Source organism: Cygnus olor, chromosome 1 (genome assembly GCF_009769625.2).
Source record: "Cygnus olor isolate bCygOlo1 chromosome 1, bCygOlo1.pri.v2, whole genome shotgun sequence".
Lineage (NCBI taxonomy): Eukaryota > Metazoa > Chordata > Aves > Anseriformes > Anatidae > Cygnus > Cygnus olor.
In genome coordinates this window covers 133040259-133063872 of record NC_049169.1, presented here as the reverse complement: position 1 = coordinate 133063872, position 23614 = coordinate 133040259, and the positions used below count along the sequence as shown (strand labels likewise).

At 35.1% G+C, this 23614-nt stretch overlaps 1 long non-coding RNA gene across 1 annotated transcript; it reads right to left on the bottom strand.

The window, feature by feature from the left end:
- Positions 1-281: 281 nt before the first annotated feature.
- On the bottom strand, positions 282-21478 carry LOC121062389. Its single transcript, XR_005815534.1, has 3 exons — positions 21154-21478; positions 3006-3012; positions 282-293 (listed from the first exon to the last, which is right to left on the bottom strand). It is a non-coding gene; the product is annotated as an uncharacterized LOC121062389 (long non-coding RNA).
- Positions 21479-23614: the final 2136 nt, after the last annotated feature.

The window sequence follows — 23614 nt, the reverse complement described above, 5'->3', positions numbered from 1 at the left end:
AAACAAGGGTGGAAAGAACATTGACTACCTGTTTTCTTTGCAGTGTGGCAGAGAGAAAAAACGTAAGTGAAAATGATCAGGCGTGAATTCTTCAATTAATAAGAAATATACAACATTTAGTATTTATCTTTTTGGGTAACGAGTTTTCATGTTCTGACTGAGGATAGACGTAGAAAGCTCAACTCTGTTTTATTGAGTCTAGTCTGGCTGTGCAAGGTCAGTCTTGTGGATGAGATGGCGCTTAACTAGAGCATCTCTGGTATTATATAGTCACTCATAAAAAAATCACAAATCTCATTATAGATATTTTAAGAAGGAATAATTTACTCTTGGCACTTAGCTGTGCTTAGGAGTTGAAGATGTGGCCTACACTTTTTTTTTTTTTTCCCCATGTTGGTTTCTTGATTTTTAAGACGGTTTGACAGTTCTACATTATTATTCTACCTCAACTTTGTCTCTACTACCTGTATTGTGACTATTACACTCTAACACATAAATTTTTGTATCTCTTTAGGTGTCACAGAATGGTGCACAGCAATACAACTTATTAATTTTAGTAATTTTTCATTCTCTTGATTTTTTTTTAAACATTGTCTGTACCCTATCAGAATTTTCCAGAAATGAAATCACATTTCTTAGGATTGATTCTTCATAAAAATCAATAAATTGTTTTTGTCCTTGCTACAAGGCTTAGATGGAGGGTTGCAACTTGCAAATTGTAATCGTGAGTTTAAACTTCAGAACAAGATAGCAATTTAACCTTTTGGTTTGCTCTTAATCCTATTACAGGCCCTCTGAGGGTGTATATACCTCTGAGGCAAGCAAAAGATTTGAACATAACAGCAGGATGAATTAAACAGCACTGTACCAAAGGAGCATGAAGAAGAATTTCAAAAGGGTTTCGGTTTAGGGTGAGACCCAGATTATTGTGTTCTAGTTGTCACTCAAATTCTCATTACAGTATTAAGGTCAATAGGTCAATCACTCTGACCAGGATAATTTTGTCAACTGTACTTTACTTTTAACACTGCTGGAAATGAACATCCTTATTTTTTGCAAGTTTTCCTTTTCCTTAAATGTACCAGTACTTTCAATTGACCTCACAGTGTTAAATTTTAGTGGCACATGCACTGTCATTATTATTATTATTTTTTTCTTTCTTCAGGTTGGGAACAATGCATTATTGGTGGGCTGCAAGATTTAAATCTTCTTTTCATCCAAGTACTGGACACCAGCAATAAATGCCTAATTCAGATTTCAAGGATACTGATATTTTAGTTTCTTAAAAAATAAGAAATAAAAAACCATTCCTAGTAAAAAAAGCAATTGCTGACATCAAAAAGGTATCCTGACAAAAAGCAAAGGAATAGAAGTGTTCCATTTCACTACTGGATCTGCACAGACTTGTTCTGTCACCAGGTTTCAAACACATGGGTCTAACCATAGAAACACGACTGGCATGGAAAAATCCAGACTGCAAGTGCATATGCATGGATCCTATTTATATCAGCTGGAGCTACATTTAGTTATAGTCATTCTAGGCAGAAACTGTGCTATTTTATAGGTGTATTGTGATACTTCTGTATTATTGTAGCAATAAATAAGTAATATATATATTAAAAAGTAAATATGTGCGTGTTGTCATTTCTCACACACTTCCTTGCCTTCTGATGCTTCCTTTCCTCAAGGAAACAGATTAACATTGGCAAAATATGTCAAAAGTGCCAATTTCTTTTCTAGAGAGACCAGAAATGGAACAAAACTGAAACGTTTGGAACAGTTATATTGGGCAGAGGGGAACAAGCAAAACAATGTGTGGTACGGAACAAAACTGAAACGTTTGGAACAGTTATATTGGGCAGAGGGGAACAAGCAAAACAATGTGTGGTACAAACTTGTGCAATTCTGACGTAGCAGGTGTCCTTATGGTACACATGAAATAAATTAACTCCTATCTGTATATGTAGAAAGAAATAGGTATCAGAAATGTGCATTTTGCATTAGTCTGTAAAGAAATTATATACTTTATGTCAAATGTAAATAGCAGTTAAAAACTCAAAAAAAAAACAGAACAAAAAAAAAAAAAACCTACCAACCAACCAAACAAAAAAACACCTCAGGAGAAATTCTGAAATACAATTTCCTTTTTCCTCCTGCTATGTGTTCTCCATTTATCTCTTTTTCTTTTTTTTCCCATTAAAATGAATAAGAAATTTTCATTATTTTTTGACATGGCTATATAATCCTGTAATCTGTATGAATAAAAAAGTCCATAAAAATAAAGCACAAAAATATTGTATCCAAATATTACTGTATAAAACAATCTTAATAGAAGACCATTCAGAAAAATGACATCTATAATTTTTATAGCAGTTCAATTTCCTCTGTTTTATGTTATACTTTCCTCAGTATTCACTGCAGATGAGACATTGCACAACACAGCACTTCTAAAATAAGCTTTATTATTGTAAACCTCCTTTTTCATTGGTATTGGAGAGCTTCTTTGGCAGCTCTTGATTTTGATCCCTCTCCCTTTTTCTTGGATGTCTGAACTGTGGTTTTCTAGCAAAAGCTGCTGAATCTTTCCCTTTTTAATTCTGATTTTTTATTCCATATTATTCAACGACAACAGTGACTTATGTAGCAGAATTTTAAGTTTTGTCTGGTTTCAGAATACCTTGAACGCTCATTTGAAATTTTCACTATATCTAACTTGACAAGGTTCTTTATATCATAATCACAGTTTCTTTAAAAAAAAAAAAAGTGACTAAAAATAAAAGTTTCTGGTGCTTTTCATGGGACTTTTGTCAAGAATATCTAGTGATCTAGGCATTTAGAGGCAAGTCTGTCTTAAGAAGACTCAATTTTAAAACTGGGACAATCAGAGACTGTTTAAAAAGAAAATACAAGAGCACCCAGAGTTACAGGTCAGTTGTGAAAACTAAATCTTGTGATTGAGTCAATAAGTCATTTTGTGAACACTTCATGTGACCTCTGTGACTGACCTCACTTCTGTTTATCAGCCAAGAATTTAAAGAAAACCATGTCCCATCATAGGATTTAAAATGAAAGCAGGAATGTCTCTTGCACCAGACAAATTGAAACAAAATTTGCCGTTCGATTTGTCATATGTTCAGGTCTGAATGTCACTGCTTGGAGCTGTCTCTCTTGCTTTTTAAATTTAGTACGTGCTTATTCCAATAATTCAAAAAGCAGAATTTTGTTTGCCATGCTTTGATTTACCTCTAAATTTCCGAAATAGATAACCCTTAGCAAGCATGTCCAGCACAACATATTGACTGTACAGATGAAGGTAAGGCCCCACACATTACTGCATTGTCATTCAACACTACAGAGGACAGGCAGGTTCTTTATAGAGATCCTTGGCAGAATGAGGACTGACCAAAGGGTTGTGGTTACAATTAGAGATTTATGATGAAGTAAAAAGAAATTAGCAATCAGCATAGCTTATTATCTACAATTTCTAGCTCTTAATGTAGCATATAGTTACACAGAATTTCCAGGGTTCTCATTTACACAGGGTTTTCAGTCATCTGGATGGACCCTCTGCAGATCAGGTCAAATTCTTATCAACCTGCGTATGACGCAATCGTAAGTGGGACTCGGAGTTTACATGAAAGATCACAAGTCACTCATTCAGTCCTCAGAGGCAGAAGACAGTGGTGGAGGCCACTGGAGATCACAGGTTTTGCTGCCTAGCAGCAGCTCTGGTCTAAGTCCCACTCAGTGCTTGTAGCTGTTTGTATTTACAGACAGTGCTCCCTGTGCTGTCACATTTCCCTGTTCCAGGATGGGTCTCACCACATCCTGGTGATCCAACAACTGGGTATTAATAATGCTGATGGGCTTCACCACCCTGTCAATGGGTGTCCCCCACGCTCTCTTGGTGACCCAGCACCTGGGTCTTGATATCACTAATGCCCTTAGCACCCTGACAGTGGGTGTCCTCACAGCCTGGGGCCAGAGAGGGGGAAAGGGAAGGCGGCAGGGGTATACATTAACAGACTGCTTACATATTGTGGATATTTGCCTTATTGCTGGTTATGCTAACCATTCTGTCAGGGGTCAGGAGCAGGGGGTACTGGTCACATGCACATACATAGATCAACTTTACATTGAACAGGCTATGAAATAAGCATATTCATAGTAATATACATTTTGTTGTTTTTATGCATATCAATAGTGGCAATAGTTTTGGAATTTCTGGACAGCAAGCAGTCCTACCTACCATTCACCTGAAAAGCAATGGATTTTCACCCATTGTGATAAGATTATAGGTCTAGAGGTCTAGAGGTCTAGAGGTCCAATTTTCATATTGGAAAGAAAAAAAATGTTACTTTGTGCTTTAAGCACAAGTAAAAGCAAAATAATAGAATAAGCAGAGTTATATTTGAAAATAAATGTATTCAATTTTCTTTTTTCAAAACACTATATCCTATTTTACTATATATTTGCATTTCATTCTGATCAAGTCTGACAGTTCCAAATTCACTAGTTAGGTATAACATTCCATTTAATTTTCCAAGCAGTCAAGTACTGAGCTTTTCAAGTGGGCTATATTCTAATTGGATGGGATGTCAAAAATATGGCAACAAAGAATTCAAACTGAGGAAGCAGTTCAATACTTGTGAACAGCATGGCAGAAACATGAAATTGGTTTAGACCAATATTTTTTTGAAAACAAGTCCCTAAGATTTTGTTTCTGGAATCCCTATAAGTAAGAATTACAAAGCCTAGAGAAGCACAGACTGTCATACAGTTTAACATTCTGGCCTGCCTTGGACTACAACTGCTTTTTCATTATTTTGTTGATGATTTATTTTCTAAGCTCATCAAATAACAGGTAGGCTTCAGATTCTATAACAAGGATTCAAACAAAAATCTCTCTCTCTCTCCATATTATCTTTTTTTCGGGGGGGGGGGGGGGGGGGGGGCAGTGTTTTGTAAAGCCCACCATAGTGGCACCTATTATAACGAAAGTTACATGCAAGTACAGAACTGTTAGTTGAAGGAGGGATGGAGGGCAATGTTAGAGAGAAGGGAGTGAGGAAGGGCTGCTGGAAATGAGGGAGTGAGGAAAGGCTAATGGAGAGGAAGCAGTTATGGTGAACATGGTAAGAGTTATCTAAGCACTTCAGTCTTTCAGACTCTCTGCTCACTCTTTTTCTTCTCATTCTTGTTGCTTGTGTTAACTGGCAATACTGGGGAAAGGCAACTTCAACAGCAAGACAGTTGAAACAGAGAAGGTGAAAGGAGAAAACAACTGGAGTCATGGTATGAAGGGGCTTTTTTTTTTTTTTTTTTTTTTTTTTTGGCTCCATGCAGAGTAGAATTAGAAGCAGAAGTGCCGAAGTGCCTTTAGAAAACTGACAAGGCTAGAGACAGAGGTTTTCATATTATTTCATTCATTAGAGAAAATTCAGTAAGGTCATCAGCAAAAGCTCAGCACAGGTAAAGAAATATTTTATAAGCCCACATTCAGCTAGTGGTGGACAATTTTATGTAATTACCCAATTTTTTAATCAGAATTTGGACTTGATTATTTTAAATACTCAAAAACAGATAAAATAATTTCTGGACTGGAAACAAGATACAGGGCAGAAAAAGCATGCAAGTCATTAAACATGGTGAAGAGTTGGCAGAATTTTGTTAACTATGTTCTATGTGAATGTAACGAAAACCAAAATTAATATTGAATTGATTTCAGAAAAAAAAAAACAAACAAATTCATCAGCTAGCACCAAGAATATTTGATCCATCTTTAATACAGTTTTATTCTTCTCAAAAAAATTATTTTGATCTCTAATGGCAAATAGCATTGCTTTTCAGATAAATACAATAGTAATAACAACAATAGCAATAACAATAACAACAAAAATAATAAATGAACTTCAGGAAATAATGGCCAATTTAATTTAATTATCACCATTATATACCACGCTGCTTGTATTGATATCAGTATATAATAATAATAGTAACATATCAGTGATCTAACATTATCCTTGAACTTAAGTAACCTCCCTAGTAACTCTTTCTATTTTGCTCAAGATAGCAATATCTCTGTAAACTGGATTGACTTAGATATGGAAAAACAATGGGAGATACTTTTGCTGATGTCCATGCAATGTATATTATTCCTTTTTCCAAAGCACTAAGATTTATTATCTCCCACTGTTACTAATTACTGTAGCAGTGCCAGTAATTCTTTTGCAAATGCCTTGTCTCCTGCTGAGCACAAAGAAATCATAGAAAATGTGCAGCTTTATAATCCACCACATTTATGAATGCTTTTTTTAAAAACTACTCTTAAATGTTAATCAAAATGTGGTAATAAGATTTATATACAAATTCTAAATTTTAATGAAGTATGCTGGATCTGGCTCTAAGCTTCTGAATAGTCCACCCAAACTAATCAGTGTTCAATTGCTTCCTTAAGTATGTCTAGTATTTAGTCTCTAGATACTCTTAAATGATTTTACATTGTCAGGAAAATATTTTATTTCTTTTTCATAACTTGGCTGGAGAATCAAATTCTTAGCCAAGAATGATACAAAGGACCTCCAACTGTTTTGTCCAATTTGTTATTTTTTTCATTCACTGCATTGTAAGAACACTGATTATCAGCCCTTTGTTTTTCATTAGCCCCCAACCTAGATGGTTCAAACACAAGAACAATGATGCATAACAGTGTCACATCTCTGAAACGGGAGAATGGAAAACCAAATTTCCTGTCCCTATCCACCAGGAGTACTTCAGCAGTCAACACTGTGTATGTTGTAATGACGTGCTTCAATAAACAACTCCAGTTTTCACAGCTCACCCACATACTTGGCTCTTCAGCTGGCCAGCTTATTCAAGGGGAATCTTTCTTCTGTTTGTATTTACTCACACTGATTTCACTCTTATACAACAGAGCAGACAATAAATCCATGAGCTGCTTATCTTTCCACTGGCACTGATCTGGACCCCATCTCCTACTTCACTTGCCACTCTGGTTATCAAAGATGCGGCACATAAAAACAACTCTACCACATCAGGTCAAAGGTCCATCTAGCTTAGTTCCTCACAATACGTGGCATCACTTTCCTGGGAAGGAGTGAAAAACCTTGGGAATTATGTAAGAATGTTTTCTTAGGATTTATTGCAGGATACAGCAATTTAAAAGTCAGGATTTTTTTTTTTTCCTAAGAAGTGGTGTCTTTCTGTTTAATAGCCTTGTTAGAGATTTTTTATTTTCTTCTAATCACTTTTTGAAGTGACATAGACTTAGTATCCACAAAACTGTGGGGCATGAAGCTTCATGGCACAACGACATGTGTGATAAAATATCTCATTCTGTGTATTTTCAATTAGCTTCATTTAATACACTCCTGTATTTGAGTGAACAAGGGATAATTACTTTTCCGGGCTAAGCATGCCCAGTTCCCTTAACCTCTCTTCACACATTATGTGCTCCAGCCCCCTAACCAAGTTAATAGACATTCACTGGACTCTCTCTAGTTTATCACTGTCTCTTGTGCATTTGGAGGTCCCAGAGTCATCAAGCAGTTCGCTCTTAGCCCCATAACTACTAAATAAACCATATCAGACACATAGGGTAAGGCACAAGTATAGGGACATTGTGCAAAATTTTGCATCCGTCAGGACGTCAGAGGTTAAGGGCAAATATACGTAGGCTGTTAGATTTATACTGATTAAAGAAAGAAGGCCAAGGATAAAATGTTGGGCCAAGAGTCAAATATCATGATTAATTTAAATCCATAGCGCTTTGAACTAGTTCATGCTGAAACAGACTGGTTTAATCCACACACAGTGGACTTCTAACAGTGTATTTGGTGGCTTTGTGGACTTAAGACTACATCACTGTTCTGTGTGATTTTTCATTTCAAAACACCCCAAATAATTACAGTACTTCTCAGTTTTTATTTAGGAATAAGTTGAACTCCTATCATTGTCATCTGTATTTTAGACATTATTTTTGAGAAAAAAATAATAATTTTTAAAAAATCACAGATTTAATCTCATAATTCATTCTGGTACAATTCAATTCCAGTGTATGCAATCATACTTAAATCATCAAACATTGAAATCAGTAGGAATGAAGATTCATATAGTCCTACAATTTTGTGGATTATCAATTATATTACTCATGCACTTTCAGGCTATACTTATTCCCCTTTTTACTCCTAGAAAGAAAATAAACAGATGAAATGGAGGCTCAGATCTTAGATGACAATGTGAGCAGGAATTCAGACACACCCCTCTCCTTCCCCTTTCCCACCTTTTATTGCTGAGTGTAACATCATTTGGTACAGAATATCCCTTTGGCTGGTTTAGGTCAGCTGCCCTAGTGATGTCCCCTCCCGATCTCTTGCCCATCCCCAGCCTACTGGTTTGGAGAGAGCCTTGATGCTGTGCCAGCACTGCTCAGCAATAGCCAAAACATTGGTGCAATACCAATGCTGTTCTAGCTACAAGTGCAGAGCACAATACTATATGGGCTGCTATGAGGAAAGTTAACTCCACCCCAGACAGAGTACCCGGTGTTCCTTGACTCTATGGAAGCTGAAATAACATGTTTGGGAGCTTCCTTTTCATAGTGACAATGTGGCTTCTTTTCTGGACACTTTTTTTGTTGTTGTTGTTGAATCTGTATTATAGTTTTGTAACATATTGGTACTGAATCCACCAGAGTTAGGACAGTCCAAGTTTACAATAATATGGTTCCTTGCGAGAATGGGATATTGTGAGCACATTGGTTCTTTCCAGTGGCTTTACAGAGACTATTAATTCAAGAGACTTCAAATTCAAGGCCTACAGCACAGATCTTCAAATATCTTTAATTTATTTACTTCAAAACCTGTGTGAAATAATTGTTCAAACCATATCTACATATTCAAATATATTTTTAGATTCAGCTACATTTTATTTTCAACATGTCAAAATTTTTAACAATACTTATCTGAACTTTTACCCAGAAGCTATGTTCATTGTGTAGGAACTCCACTTCTCTAACGTACTAAAACTTTCTAAAGCAAAACCAATGCTATCCCTTCACATAAAAACCAACCAACCAACCAACCAACCAACCAACCAAACAAACAAACAAAAATACCCTTGTGATTTGTCTCAAAAAATAAGATGAAACATAAAAGGAACATCTTTAACTACGCTATGTCCAGTATATACTTTCTCTGCAGTAAACTGCTGTCAGGAAAATGAAACACTTTGCTCACAAGGAGAGAAAAGGAGGACAGAAACAAAGCTGTATGGGAGATGTGTGGCAGATATATGGCAGATGTGTGGCAGATTAGCTTAGTGATATGGTTTAGTGAAGGACTTGTTAGTGCTAGGTCAGAGGTTGGACTAGGCGATCTTGGAGGTCTCTTCCAACCTAGATGATTCTGTGATTCTGTGATTCTATGTCAAAGATCTTGCTTCATTTTCCAAAGGAAAGGGCTTAGATACTATGGTGATGTGGTAATTATTTTACATAAGATGAGGTATTATCTTGTGCAGAAGGCCACAAAATTCTATTGGTTAGTTTTTGATGTTTCTGTACTTAAATGCACATCTGAAACAATATCTAATTTCAACTTGTCAAATAAAGGAAAACGAAGTGCTCAATGTAGACAAGTTTCTCATATTTTCCTGGCATAATATAGGAATGTAGAATATTAGTAATGTAATATTTTAATGTTGACTATTCCAGTTTTTTACCAAATTAAAAAAAAAAAAAAAAAAAAAAAGAGAAATCTTCTGATTTCTTCAAAATTCTGATTGGAAATTGCTACATATCCTCAACACTTTTTTTAAAGTTGTTTTTAGTGACAATTCCAAGTTCAAATAAAGAAAGGCTGAATATCTAAAAGCAAAACTCTGCTTTACTCCTAATGCATTTCAATTCACTCTACCTTATTAAAGTGGTTAGGGAAAGCTCTGTATTAGCTGATAATTAAACAACTATGACTTCAGAACATAAAATTTAATGACCTGGAATCCCAAGCCTATTAAAGACTACATGTTTTCTTTTAAAACTCTCAGATTACAACTGCAAACACATAGATTTTCAGGAAATACCAACAATGTCAGAAATAATTTAGTATTCTCTGATTAACGAGGTAGAATTTGACTGGCAGGTGTTTAAAATCTTAGATCAGGTAGTCTGTTCATAAGCTTATCTTTGGTGGTCAGGGCCTGTTGATGAGTCCCAGAATTCATTAGATGTTAGTAAAATTCACAAAAAAAAAATCACACACACACAAAACACACACACACACAAAAAACCACCACCAACAAAAAACAAACAAACAAACAAACAAAAAAACACTTCCTAGAGCTTACTACTGAGATAAACCAGAACAACATTATACTTCATACAAGGCCTAAAGTCTTTTAGGAGTCCTGGCAGGTTAGTGGAAAGATTGACATATTTATGTCCAGAATGGGGTGTTGATTTCAAGAATTAACTCAGAAATCAATCTAGGTAAATCTGAATGTTAACCAAAAAAAAAAAAAAAAAAAAAAAAAAAAAAAAGGAAAGGGAAAGGGAAAGGGAAAGGGAAAGGGAAAGGGAAAGGGAAAGGGAAAGGGAAAGGGAAAGGGAAAGGGAAAGGGAAAGGGAAAGGGAAAGGGAAAGGGAAAGGAAGAAAATCCCAGAGGATTAAACCTGTTGATTAGAATATTTTCATCCAACCTTCAGCGTCTCTCTGCTAGGAAGCCCTATGTTCTAGAAGGCAACTTTAATCATAATTATTGTCTGGGAAATTATATTGAGACTATACATATTTGCTTGTGAACTAAATGTATCTATATTTTGTGTTAATTAAAAATAATACAGAAAATCATGCAAGTTAAAGACATAAGTTAAAACAAGCAAATATTGGTAATTTTGTTTACTGATTTGGTCACATTTCACTTTTTTCACTTGAGCATAAGACTTGAAATTTTAAAATGTAGAGTAAAAATAATTGTTTTTACAAAGGATTTCACTTTTATATATAATTATCTGCTTCTTTTATTTTACTGTATATAACAAATACGACTTTCTTCTTCTTCAGTCCTTCCTGGCTATCTACCTTTTCCTTCATGAATAGTATTTTGCCTGAGATAGATTAGACAGTTTTAACTAACGAGTAGTTCCAGGCTAACAGTAATTTATTTCTGTCAGTACAAATCCTTGTTATATATATGTTAAATATTGACTATCTTTAAAAGACACAGTGGTGTTTTCACTGAGATCATTCTTATTATTTTGCTTGTGAACTGGCTTCACTTCTGACCCTTCAGATCCTAATAGACATCCAAGAGAATAGAGAAGATATTCATTTTAGCTGTACAAATAACAGCAAGGGAAAAAGTGGAAGAGACAGACAGCCTGGAGGCACCAAGAATTCAGAGACAATCATATTTAAGATAGCTGAAGAAAATGTGTCAATCCATCACCTCAGCCCAGCAGGAGAATTCTACAGCCAGGAAGAAGGGAAATGAACCACTAAGTTTCTGAAAGTTTCACCTAGGTACTGATTTTATTTACTATTTTCCAGATAGCAGTGTATAAATAACTGTCTTTCATATATCTATTATGTAGCAGCACTAGCTAACTAGGAGCGTTAGATTACTTGTATTGCTAGATTTATTTTTAAGTTGTTTAGAAATGTATAATGGTTCTTAACTAATATTTACACTGATTATATTTTTTTCCATTATCTACAAGGGAAGTTCTGCCCCCCTAATTCTGTAGTATTAATTATTGCCTAAAACACAGTTGAAAAACAGAAGTTTTCTCTTCCTATACCTTCAATTTCTTGCTTACTCATCAGTCTATAAAGGGCCCTCTGCAGTTTACATTTGTCCTTCTAAACTCCTTCTCAAGATATTTTTTTTTTCCAAATGGTTTAAAAAAAATCAAAAGGTGCCACAGCAGTAGGCTGTGTTGGAAGCCAAAAGGAGAGTTCCAAGCAATGTCTTGGTCTTTCGAAAGGAAAGTAGGTGAAGATTTAAAGGAAATCTTTAATGTTCTTTTCCACTGGGAACTGTTTGATCTGTGAATTATGCTGTGAACAGTGCTCCTCAGATTTGAGTATAAAATACATTCTTCATCAGTCTTTTTCTATTTCTGTAGTTCTTAGTTTAAGAGAAAAGCTACCAAAGCTTAGGGCAACCTGAAATCCAATTTAATTGCAACACTTGATCAGAGCAAGGGAAAAAACGTATACCAAAATTAGCTGAAACCTGTGGATTTTTGTCTGTGATAAAGAAAGACAAGAGAGAAGAAACTTCAGAGCACGAGACCTTGAGTCCTGCACATAGTATTGCACTTCAGTATGAGAAAGAATCATATACAGGACTGGTGTCACCTACATTCCACATCTCAGTGATATTCACAGCAGAGGTCGGGTAATTCAGAGTGTTAGGTGATTGCTTACTTCCATCCATGTGATGAACAGTCTAGCATTTATGACCTGTTAATTTACGAAGGCATCCTCAGATAAATCCTCTCTCTGGAACAAGAGCAGGATACCAAAAATCTTGTCATAAGAAGAGACTTCTTGTCATGGAAATTAAATAGATAGGAGAGAGAGAAAATCTGTCTCATACAAGATATCTAGGCCAATGACTGAAAGAAGTATACATGGAAAAACTTTGTTAAGAGTTTTTTTTTTGTTGTTGTTGTTGTCAGAAAGAATTCTGTAGCCACTGAATTGCATCTTTCTGGCATCAGGAATAATGACCTGTACGAAAATTCCCTGTGTTGTACAATTACAAGTCTAAACCTGAACAAAGCCATGGCTTTTTTCTTTGACATAAAACAGCCATGCTTCTGAAAACAGCCTTTACACTTTTGTTTCACATAAGAAATGTGGTTAAAGCTCACAGGTATTTAAGTCCTTTCACAGGTATTTAAGTCCTTACATATAAAATACACATCTGTTCTCAAATTGTCACATACAATGCATTGCATTGCCTGTTTTATACACCTTTGTTCCAGAAATAAAAAATGTCAGCTTCACTTCAAAATTAAATTTTTATTCCTTAGTAACTAACATATTTAACCATCATCCAGAACAAACATGCTCAATGCTTAAAAACATCTTTTCATTTTAAATAAAAAAGTGGATTAAGGTTAATTGGAGTTTTATCAACTAAATACTATCTGAACACAGGAACTGAATATCTGTCTTCCTTCAGCAGTTTTTGCTTTAAGTTAGATATCCTTTAAAATAAGTCACACATCTCAAATCCCTCTGCCTTATTTTTCAGGCATTTCCAAAGACTTAAGTCCAACTATTCTGAGTCCACACTACTGAATTAGAGAGCAACATAGACAATAATATTTGAGTAGCACCTTATAGCTTTATCAAAACCATTCATAAAGTAAATAGAAAACATATACTTACACTATAAATATTAATTGTTGTTAATTCTATTTTTTTTGTATTCAAGAAATCAAATACAATTTATTATAAGTAATAATTGCATAGTAAATATGATCTCTATGGACAAAAAGATCAAATTCTTACATGCTGGATTTTTTTATTGTAGTTCTGTTATATTATCAAATTAAAAGTGTTTTTATACATGTGTTTTTATACATGGCATGTCATGCTACTGTATTCTTCATTTTTAAAGTGTCCTGACAGCTTTGAATAAACTTTTGTGTGTGTGTGTGTGTGTGTTGTATTCCTCTTATTTAAATTAAAAAAATGTGGTACATTTAATTCTTTCCCACAACTTCTTTCAGGCTTCCCAAGTAATCATTTTCCAATCAAAAATGTTTCATCAAAAGTTGGTGACTAGACCTTGATTAGATTTATTAATGACAACGAACAAATTATTATGTACATCTCATAGTCCATAAGGACTTAAAAAGTAATTTATACTCCAACCTGACCTGGAAAAATACTTTATTTTTAAATTAGCTCTTAAATATATATATATATATAATTTATATAAGATTTAAAAATCTATATTATATATCATATATATATATACGTTTGCAACAGAAGAGGCCATTTTTCTTTGTTTTATTTTTTTTGTCGTCTTTCTTTCTACATTAAATCTTATTTGAAGTAAATGAAATGAGAAATAAGTGAAAGAAAGCTTTCACATAGGAATATAAATAAACTACAAGCCCAGATCACAGCATTGCTTGTGAGTTTTAAAGAACTTTACAGAGGTTTTAGAAACAGATAAAATAATGCATTGAAATTTCTAATCATTTTCCAATGACAGAGTTATGCCAAGTCTTTGGGACCATGAGTTCAACACTATGAAGCATGCTGAAAATACAACTTCTGTTGTTAATGCTCTGTACTTTAGCTAACAGCGTAAAATACTTCTTGAAACTGTTATTAAAGTATTCCTTCAACCACAGGGATATGACTAAGCAAATATATTTTGCATGTTCAAAAATGCAGATAAATAAAAATTCAACATTATAGAGCAAGTGTAAATGAAGTCAGAAATGTTTTGGTTCATACTGCTTTTCATCCCCACTTAGTGGATGCACTATAACTCAGGGAAAGCATGCATGTGGAAAAGAATACCATGTTTGGTAAAATACTAGTTGCTCATTTCTTTCCAAACCAAGTTATTTTCTACAAAAGTGGTTTTTTGGTCAGAGAATACCATAGGTCCTACAAAATTTCATGTAATGAAATAACAGGAAGAACATCTGAATGTTTCAAAACCGTAAGATTTTGTGGAAGGTCATTTTTTTCCAGACAAGGTTGCTAGGCTATGTCTTTTTCATCTCTGGAAAGCCTGTAGAACTTCCAGGCTTTTTTTTTTTTTTTTAATTCTGTTTTTATTTTATTTTATTTTATTTATTTATTTATTTATTTCCAGGCAGCTTTTTCACCAGCTCAGGATATAATTAAAAAATAATAATAAAAAAATAATAATACAAGGAATGGAATAAGCTTATTCTCCAGATGGCATTGAAATTAATTTGAAATTGACTAAAGTTAAATTTGATGTAATGCTGGGTGCCTTTGAGGCTGGTCCAAAGACCAATACAGTGGCCAGAAAGCTGCTTCTCTTGGAACAGTCTTGGCTGAGCAGATCCGAAAATGGAGCTTTCTGTGTAGTTTTGTTCTCTCTACTTCTGCATTTTGAAGATTGCCTTTCAAAACATTTTATAAATCACTCATATATATATACTAGTGAAGTCTCCACTGGTATTGTTATAAAACTGGAGAGAAAGCTATCCTTGCTGAACATCTTCTCTGTACCAAGCACTGTTTTTAATTTTCTTTAATTGATAAAAAAAAAAAATTAAGACTATGTTTCATTACAATGCCTTTTAAATTAATAATATATTCTAGAATTCCATACCAGTAAAAAATTAGGCACCACATGTAATTTATTCAATACAATTTTCCAAATGCAGCTTCAGTTTTCCGATTGCTAAGTGGCATTTTCACAAATTGAGTTAGGCATCACCTTGTAAAAATATTTGGCATAAAATGGATTTAGGAAAAAGTTGTAAATTAAATTCTTGCCTTTAGACTTTTGAGCTCATCTGGAACTTGACAAAGATTTACTTACTTTTTGGTTTAAGTGGGTATAAATAAATAAGATGTGAAATGATAGCATATCCAACACATGGGATATCCTCTTACAACTCTACAGCTGTATTTGGTTTACTATCCTAGCTATTGTATCTGCAAGATCCAGTATCTTTTTATTTACCACCTTCTATCTGGTGTTAATAGATGCTCCTTCAGTAAGATTTCATGGTCTCAAGTTTACATTTTTCTGGAAAATATAAACACAGTGAATTAAATGGGAAATAAAACTAAAGAGACTTATCAGAAGTATCTTTTTGTTATGGATGACACCTGACCCTAACAAAATAAATGAAAAATTGCAGTTGGCTTCAATGGTACTGGAATTTCAAACTGGAAGTAGAATCATGAATAATACAGCTTTCTAGATCTCCCAGGAAAATCTCCTAAACCAACTGTATCATTTGCTTTAGATCCAGAGCTGACAATTCAGTCTGAAATCATTGTATTTAATTTTAATTAATTTTATTATTTTTTAAGCAAACAAGTACATGAAAGTGGGAGATTATTCATTTTATGTGACAAGCTTGAATGGCACATGCAGAGCTGCCTTCATGCAGCATCTGTGAGTTAGTGGTATATGGTTCTTTTATTATCACTAACCATTCTGACAAACTCTGCCCAGTATGACTTTTCTTTGTCTCCCTGTTCTATTGCCCGCTCTGTACCAGTGCCTATGTTGACACCAAGACAAACAACTCAGCTTAGCAAAAAGTACGTCCACTCACTCTGTTACTCATTATAACCTAGGAATCATGTAGGTTTGATGTTATGTAGTTACTGTATCATATCTTGGAAAAATGACATGGTAGGTCCAACTTTCGCAGTAGACATAATTTATGTGCTAAAATCACCACCTTATAAGCCAGTAATAGTTTCTCTAAATGAAATTGGCAATTTCAAATAGAAAAAAAAAAAATTACTAAATTGGTTGAACAATTTGCATTCTCGTGTCATCGTTGCAGGTGGTTCTTCCAGGTCTTGCTTGAGGTACATTGGAAAGGCAGCCAGAAATGTTCCTTCTCATGTGCCTTTAGATGAATCAGGATTAAATGTCCTTGTTTGCCTGTCTTGCACTTTATCCACCAAATACACAGCTAAATTCTGCACAAGCGTTATGCAGGTACTAGCAAATTAATTTTATATTTCAACATTTTTATTTTATTTGGCATAGATTTTGGTTTGAAGGTCTTCTTTCCCAAGGACAGTAGATTGAGATAACCTCACTCTGGAAAGAAAAATTCATTAAGAAATAATTTAAACAAAGTAAGATAAAATAATAAAAAAGTACAAAATTAAAGTCTGAACCTGAAGCTTTAGCTAGATTTAGAGCTATGTGGGATTTAGAGCTATATGAATAGAATTTAAACTCTCATTCTGTGGCAGTTTCAAATATTACTGGAGTGTTTGTAATGAAGAAAAATCTGTTTGTTTCTTTAGTTTTTAAGAAAATATTTTCATTAATTCTGGCCAGAGGCCTTAAATCAATAATAAAAGAGTTTTTTTGAAGAAGTAGTGGAATAAAATCAATCTTTTAAAAGCCCTCCCCCCCCCCCAAAAAAAAAATAAATAAAAAATCAGAATGTCCATTCTGAAATGCTGGATGTTTTACTTGAATTTTTCTTCCTCTCTTGATGGTAATTGCTTTCAACAAAATTTGTACTCATATGTGAAACATTACAGATTTTATAAAGAACACATTTCAATAGACAAACAAAACAAAACAAAACAACAACAAAAAAACAGACTGTTGAAAGAATTGTCATCAGTTTTGTTTTGGATTACAATGTAACAAACTAGTATGATAGCATTTTAGTGAAGAATGCATTCTAGTTAATATATTCCCAGTGAACTATTTTTATTCCATGAAATCAGAATTTAGCAAAATAAAAAAGTTCCCATGGAAAATTTTCAAACATTTTGAGCTTCAGAGTTGAAAAATGAATGCACGGGCAAACATCACAATCTTTCTCTCTCTCTCTCTCTCTCTCTCTCTCTCTCTTTTTTTTTTTCTGTTTCATGCAAAACTCATAGCTAACAAATTGCAAAATGAAACAAAGATAAAATGTTTAACCAAATAAATATTTTATGAAGATAGTGACTTGGTAATTAAAAATGGCTATTTTCTAAGTTACCTGCATGTATTTCTTGTAAGTAATGAAATAGACTAAAGGGAAATTGGCTGCTTGAGAATTAAATAAGGTTCAGGCTACCATTTAATATCATCACACAGACTATGGAGCAGCATTCTTTCTCAGAATTAATGTAGCCAAAAAAACAGATGTGGCCTGGATTACTATTCATATAAATCATGTAAATTGAAACTGTTGTTTTTTGCTGTTTTGCTCTTTTGGTTATGCCAATAAAACTAACACTAACATCAACTTGCTAATATACTCCTAACTAAGGAACCAACAGTGAAGTACTGAATATTGTGTTTCTGGCCATTTTTCCCAACATAAGGGTAACTAAGAAAGACAGAGAGATAGAGAGACAGAGAGACAGAAAGAAAGAAAGAAAGAAAGAAAGAAAGAAAGAAAGAAAGAAAGAAAGAAAAAATCTGCAAGCCTCTATGAAACTAGTATTTAAAAAACACATTTTTTTTTTAATGCCTTCACTGATTTTATGCATACTGTTTTCTTGTGTTCTGTGTTGGAGGCCTTTTTGTTTTGTTTTCAATAGAAAGCTTTTGCACACCAGACTGCATTCTTTCCACCCTGCTGCAGCTCTAATTTATGTTTATTAAGGAAAACAGAAAAAAAAAAAAACAAAAAAAAAAAAAAGAAAGAAAAGGGTAGGGGAGGAGAGAGATATGAAAGAAATGGAGCTTTTACTTCTTTGGAGAATTTAAGGCTTTCTGTTACACTTACATTGGTTAATAAAATATTTATTTGGAAAATGAAATCCAGGAATTCAGTTTCATGGAAACAGTTTTAAACTAACATGTTATTCAGCAATCACACAAATTACGCAAGAGTTACAGAAAAGAATCCCTTACACATGAAGGAACAAGTAATAGCTAATAAATGCTTATGAAATATGAAGGTGAGGTACATCATGAATATATATTTTTTTCTACTTCAGCAAAAACCAATTGTATCTACTTTCTCTTCACAGCTTTTGTAAGTCCCAAAGATGTCAACTGGATTCATTTGTTTATATTGGACATTGCAAACAGACCAACGTTTGTTATATGTGTCTGTTTTTTTGAATACGTTTCGTGTGTACGTGTCTATAAAACTCTACAGTTTATTTACTCTTTATTGCTCCCTATTTGCCATAGAAACATTTTCTCTTGTTTGAAAATGAACCAAAGATGCAATACTCACATCTACATATTGATTAGGATTAGGCAAATGCTTAGAGTTCCATTTTAATAAGTCATCTAACAGTAAGGCCCTATGTATAGGAGTTCTTATAAAATTTTATCCTAAATGGAATTAATATAAATTAATATATAACCATTTCATGTGGTGGGCGATGGAAAATTTACAAATTCAAGACTTCTACTTAGATTGGCATTGTTGTGAACTGCATAGAAAATGATCTCTTTTGGTTTTGCATTTGACGCAGAATAAACCTAATGTCTGGAACACAAGCTTCCTGATGAACCATTTCTGAAATTCAGAAGGGATAAGGTATGAGGTTTCAGACAGCAACTATAGCTCATTTCTTTGAGTTGGCTTCCTCAACTAATGTCTAGACACATAAAAGGAGACAGCTATTGAAATGCTGAGCACTGCACTGATTAACTTTTAAATGACTTGCTGCCTAGCTTGAGATGTATAAACAGACTACAATGAATGGAGACAATAACAAGGAAAATCCAAATCCATGGGAGCCAGATTGTTGAGCAGGGAGTTGCTTAAAAATACCTAGTAGCAAATGGTGAGGATCAGTGACTGGCTAAGGCCCTTTCAGAGAGTGACATCAGGACCAGCAATTAAGAGTTATGCATGATGGAGTTCATAGTCCCAGTTTTTATAGTGGTTGAAGTACAGGTGACCTGTGTACTGTTTGTCACCATCTCTGAAATGGCTTCAATTTCAAAGATCTTCCATGTCTACTGATTGGCAGAGACTCCAGACATAGATGTTATGGTATTTTCTGGACCTGAGAGAAGTGAGTGTTAGTGCCTGCTTAACATTTAAGAATTGCATCTCATGTAAAGGAATGACTGAATATTGGACATTATTCTTATCAGATGAATGCTCTAACTGTGAAATTATTGCCTTATTTCTACCCCATCACTGCCACAGTGAATATTTAAAAATGAAAAAAATTAAGAAGAGGAGTTGAGATAGTGTCTTGAATATATATTAGTCGTAGAATTGTAGAATCACTGGGGTTGGAAAAGACCTCCAAGATCATCTGGTCCAACCATCCCCCTACCACCAATATCACCCACTAAACCATGTCCCTAAGCACCACATCCAACCTTTCCTTGAACACCCCCCAGGGACAGGGACTCCACCACTTCCCTGGGCAACCCATTCCAATACCTGACTACTCTTTCTGAGAAGAAATGTCTCCAAGTTTCTAACCTAAACCTCCCCTGGTGCAACTTGAGGTGATTCCCTCTAGTCATATTGCTAGTTATCTGTGAGAAGAGGCTGACTCCCATCTTCCCACATCTTCCTTTCAGGTAGTTGTAGAGAGCAATAAGTAAAGGATGGAGATTATTATATGTATGTGTATGAGTACAATCACAGACATGCATACATTGCCATGAAAAGACATACACATCTGCACATACAGATATTTGTGCCTGTAGAATATATATTTTTCCTTCTTGTACTGCATGGAATTACATAGTTCTGTAGGAGAAAAACAAAACAGAATAAAGCTTTTTTGTTTTGTTTTGTTTTGTTTTGTTCTGTTTTGTTTTAAGATGAGCCTTCTAGTCAGAAGTCAGAAAGTCCAAGAGTACTCCTCCTTCCTGAGCTCCTTCTACATTTATGACTGATGGGACCAATATACCTATTGACCTCACTGGAACAAAAGTTTTCTTGACACAGCTTTTTGAAAAGTTTGTTTTAACATTTCAAATATAATGCAATTCTTTCTAGGCAGAAAGGCAGAGGCTCTGCTGAAAAAATCCAATAAAGGACTACAGAGAACCTCCTAAATTTATTATCCCCAAAACTTTGGTCTTCCACCTCAGGACAATGGAAGGAATTAAGATCTTACTGAAAAGTCTTACAGAAAAAATAATAACAAAGATTCAAAATGTTTAACTGAAAAAAAATCTTTTCTTCTAAGCAGGTTAATTTTCATATCATCCTTGTCATGTAAGAAAAATCACTGTCTACATTTTACAGATTGAGAGGGGTTATAGCGCACATTTTCCAAAATGATCCCTTGAAAAAATCCAGACTCTCTTTCTGGATGTCCAAAACTTTTTGAAAATTAAATTAAGAAATATTTGAGAATTTGACATAATATGTCTCCCAGAATCGTAGTTAAAGATTTAGAAGTAAAAAGAGTTTAGAATTCAATAATGTATGAGTTTAAGGACAGCTGCTATAAATTGACCTTATCTCTTACAGAATCACAGAACCACAGAATGGCTGAGGTTGGAAGGGACCTCTGAAGATCATCTAGTCCAACCCCCCTGCCAGGCAGGATCACCTAGAGCACACTGTGCAGGATGGCATCCAGGCGGGTTTTGAATATCTCCAGAGAAGGAAACTCCACAACCTCTCTGGGTAACCTGTTCCAGTGCTCTGTCACCCTCACAGTAATGAACTGCCCTCTCATATTCAACCAGAACTTTCTGTGCTTCAGTTTGTGCCCATTGCCTCTCATCCGCTCACTGGGCACAATGGAAAAGAGACTGGCTCCATCCTCTTGACACCCTCCCCTCAGATATTTATATACATTGATGAGGTTTCCCCTCAGTCTTTTCTTTTCCCGGCTAAACAGGCCCAGTTCTCTCAGCCTGTCCTTGTAAGACAGGTGCTCCAGTCCTCTAATCATCTTAGTAGCCCTCCTCTGGACTCTCTCCAGCAATTCTATGTCCCTCTTGTACTGGGGAGCCCAGAACTGGACACAGTTCTCCGGGTGTGGCCTCACCCGGGCTGAGTAGAGGGGGAGGATCACCTCCCATGACCTGCTGGCAATGCTCTTCTGAATGCACCCCAGGATACCATTGGCCTTGGCCACAAGGGCACATTGCTGACTTGTGGTCAGCCTGCTGTCCACCAGGACTCCCAGGTCCGTCTCTGCAGAGTTGCTCTCCAGCAGGTCACCCCCCAGCCTGTACTGGTGCTCGAGGTTATTCCTCCCGAGGTGCAGGACCCTGCACTTGCCCTTGTTGAACTTCATGAGGTTCCTCTCGGCCCAACCCTCCAGCCTGTCAAGGTCCCTCTGAATGGCAGCACAGCCCTCTGGGGTATCAGCCACTCCTCCCATCTTTGTGTTGTCAGCAAACTTTCTGAGGGTGCACTCTGTTCCATCATCTAGGTCATTGATGAATATGTTGAAAAACACTGGACACAGTACTGACGCCTGTAGATCACCCCTAGCTACAGGCCTCCAACTAGACTCTGCCCCACTAAGCACAACACTCTGAACTCTGCCATTCAGCCAGTTGTCAATCCACTTCACTGTCTACTCATCTCTGAGGTCTCTTGTAATACAGTATAACAGACAGAAACAGATTAAACTTTTGGATGAAGAAAAAATGCAAGAATTTTCTGATTTAAAAAGAAACCAGCCAGTGACACATTAGAAAGCTGTGTAGTCTGAAGTCAAAGAACAATTGAAGAGTCTAAAAGGGTTTGCAATCTAAAAATCGTTGTTATGGAGAGGTTGTAAATGTGCTAGTATTGCACCATATATACATACGCCAATGAAGGGAAAAAATGGTGGCCATCACTGGAAAAGAAAAAAGAACAATACAAATGTAGTACTCTAAGTACCTTTAGAATTCACATTCTTATTATTCCTGCATTTTCTAAAGCTCGATGAAATCAAGATTTATATTTGAGAAGACACTGTATCAAAAGATGTGACATTCCTTTGTGGCAAACAAAGAAAATGAATCTCTCTTGTTTATCCTGTGTTTTCTCAGACTCCATATTTTCAGTAATATGAAAATAATCATTATCATACAGCTCACTGCTGAAGCCAAAACATGTACTTCCTAAATTTAGTTTGGCTGGAGGATTCAGAGGGAGTAATGATAGGCAGAGTTCTGTTCATACTGCTTTCATGCCTTCCTAGTCCTTTTATTAAACTCCCTGAATACAGTACATTAGCCTTTGCACAGAACTCTGAAAGACTTACTTGCAAGCCTCTTACTTTTTGGTATTCCCTCACCAAATTTCAATTAAAAAATTATTCTTTCTTTCTTTCTTTCTTTCTTTCTTTCTTTCTTTCTTTCTTTCTTTCTTTCTTTCTTTCTTTCTTTCTTTTTCTCTTTCTTTCTTTTTCTTTCTTTCTTTCTTTCTTTCTTTCTTTCTTTCTTTCTTTCTTTCTTTCTTTCTTTTTCTTTCTTTTTCTCTTTCTTTCTTTTTCTTTCTTTCTTCTTCTTCTTCTTCTTCTTCTTCTTCTTCTTCTTCTTCTTCTTCTTCTTCTTCTTCTTCTTCTTCTTCTGCTCCTCCTCCTCCTCCTCCTTCTCCTCCTCCTCCTCCTTGTCTTGGACAATGTGTGGTGGTTTTACCATGCTAGGGAGCTGAACACCACAACCGCTCTCTCACTCCCCCTCCTTAGAAGAGGAGGGAAAGAAGTAAAGGAAAGAACAACTCACAGATTGAAATAAGGATAATTTAATTAAAGGGAAAAAAATAATTATTAAGGAAAGATTATTATTAAACAAACAATTTAACTGAAGGGAAAAAAAAAAAGGAAAGGGGAAAAGGGAGGGGGAAAGGGAAAAAACAAAACAAAACAAAACAAGTAAAGGCTGTGTGGTAGTGCAGAGGAAAGAAATTATTCTCTACTTCCCACAAATGAGCAATGATTGACCATGTCCTTGAAGCAGGGCCTCACGTAGCCGGTGTTCGGGAGGACAGACA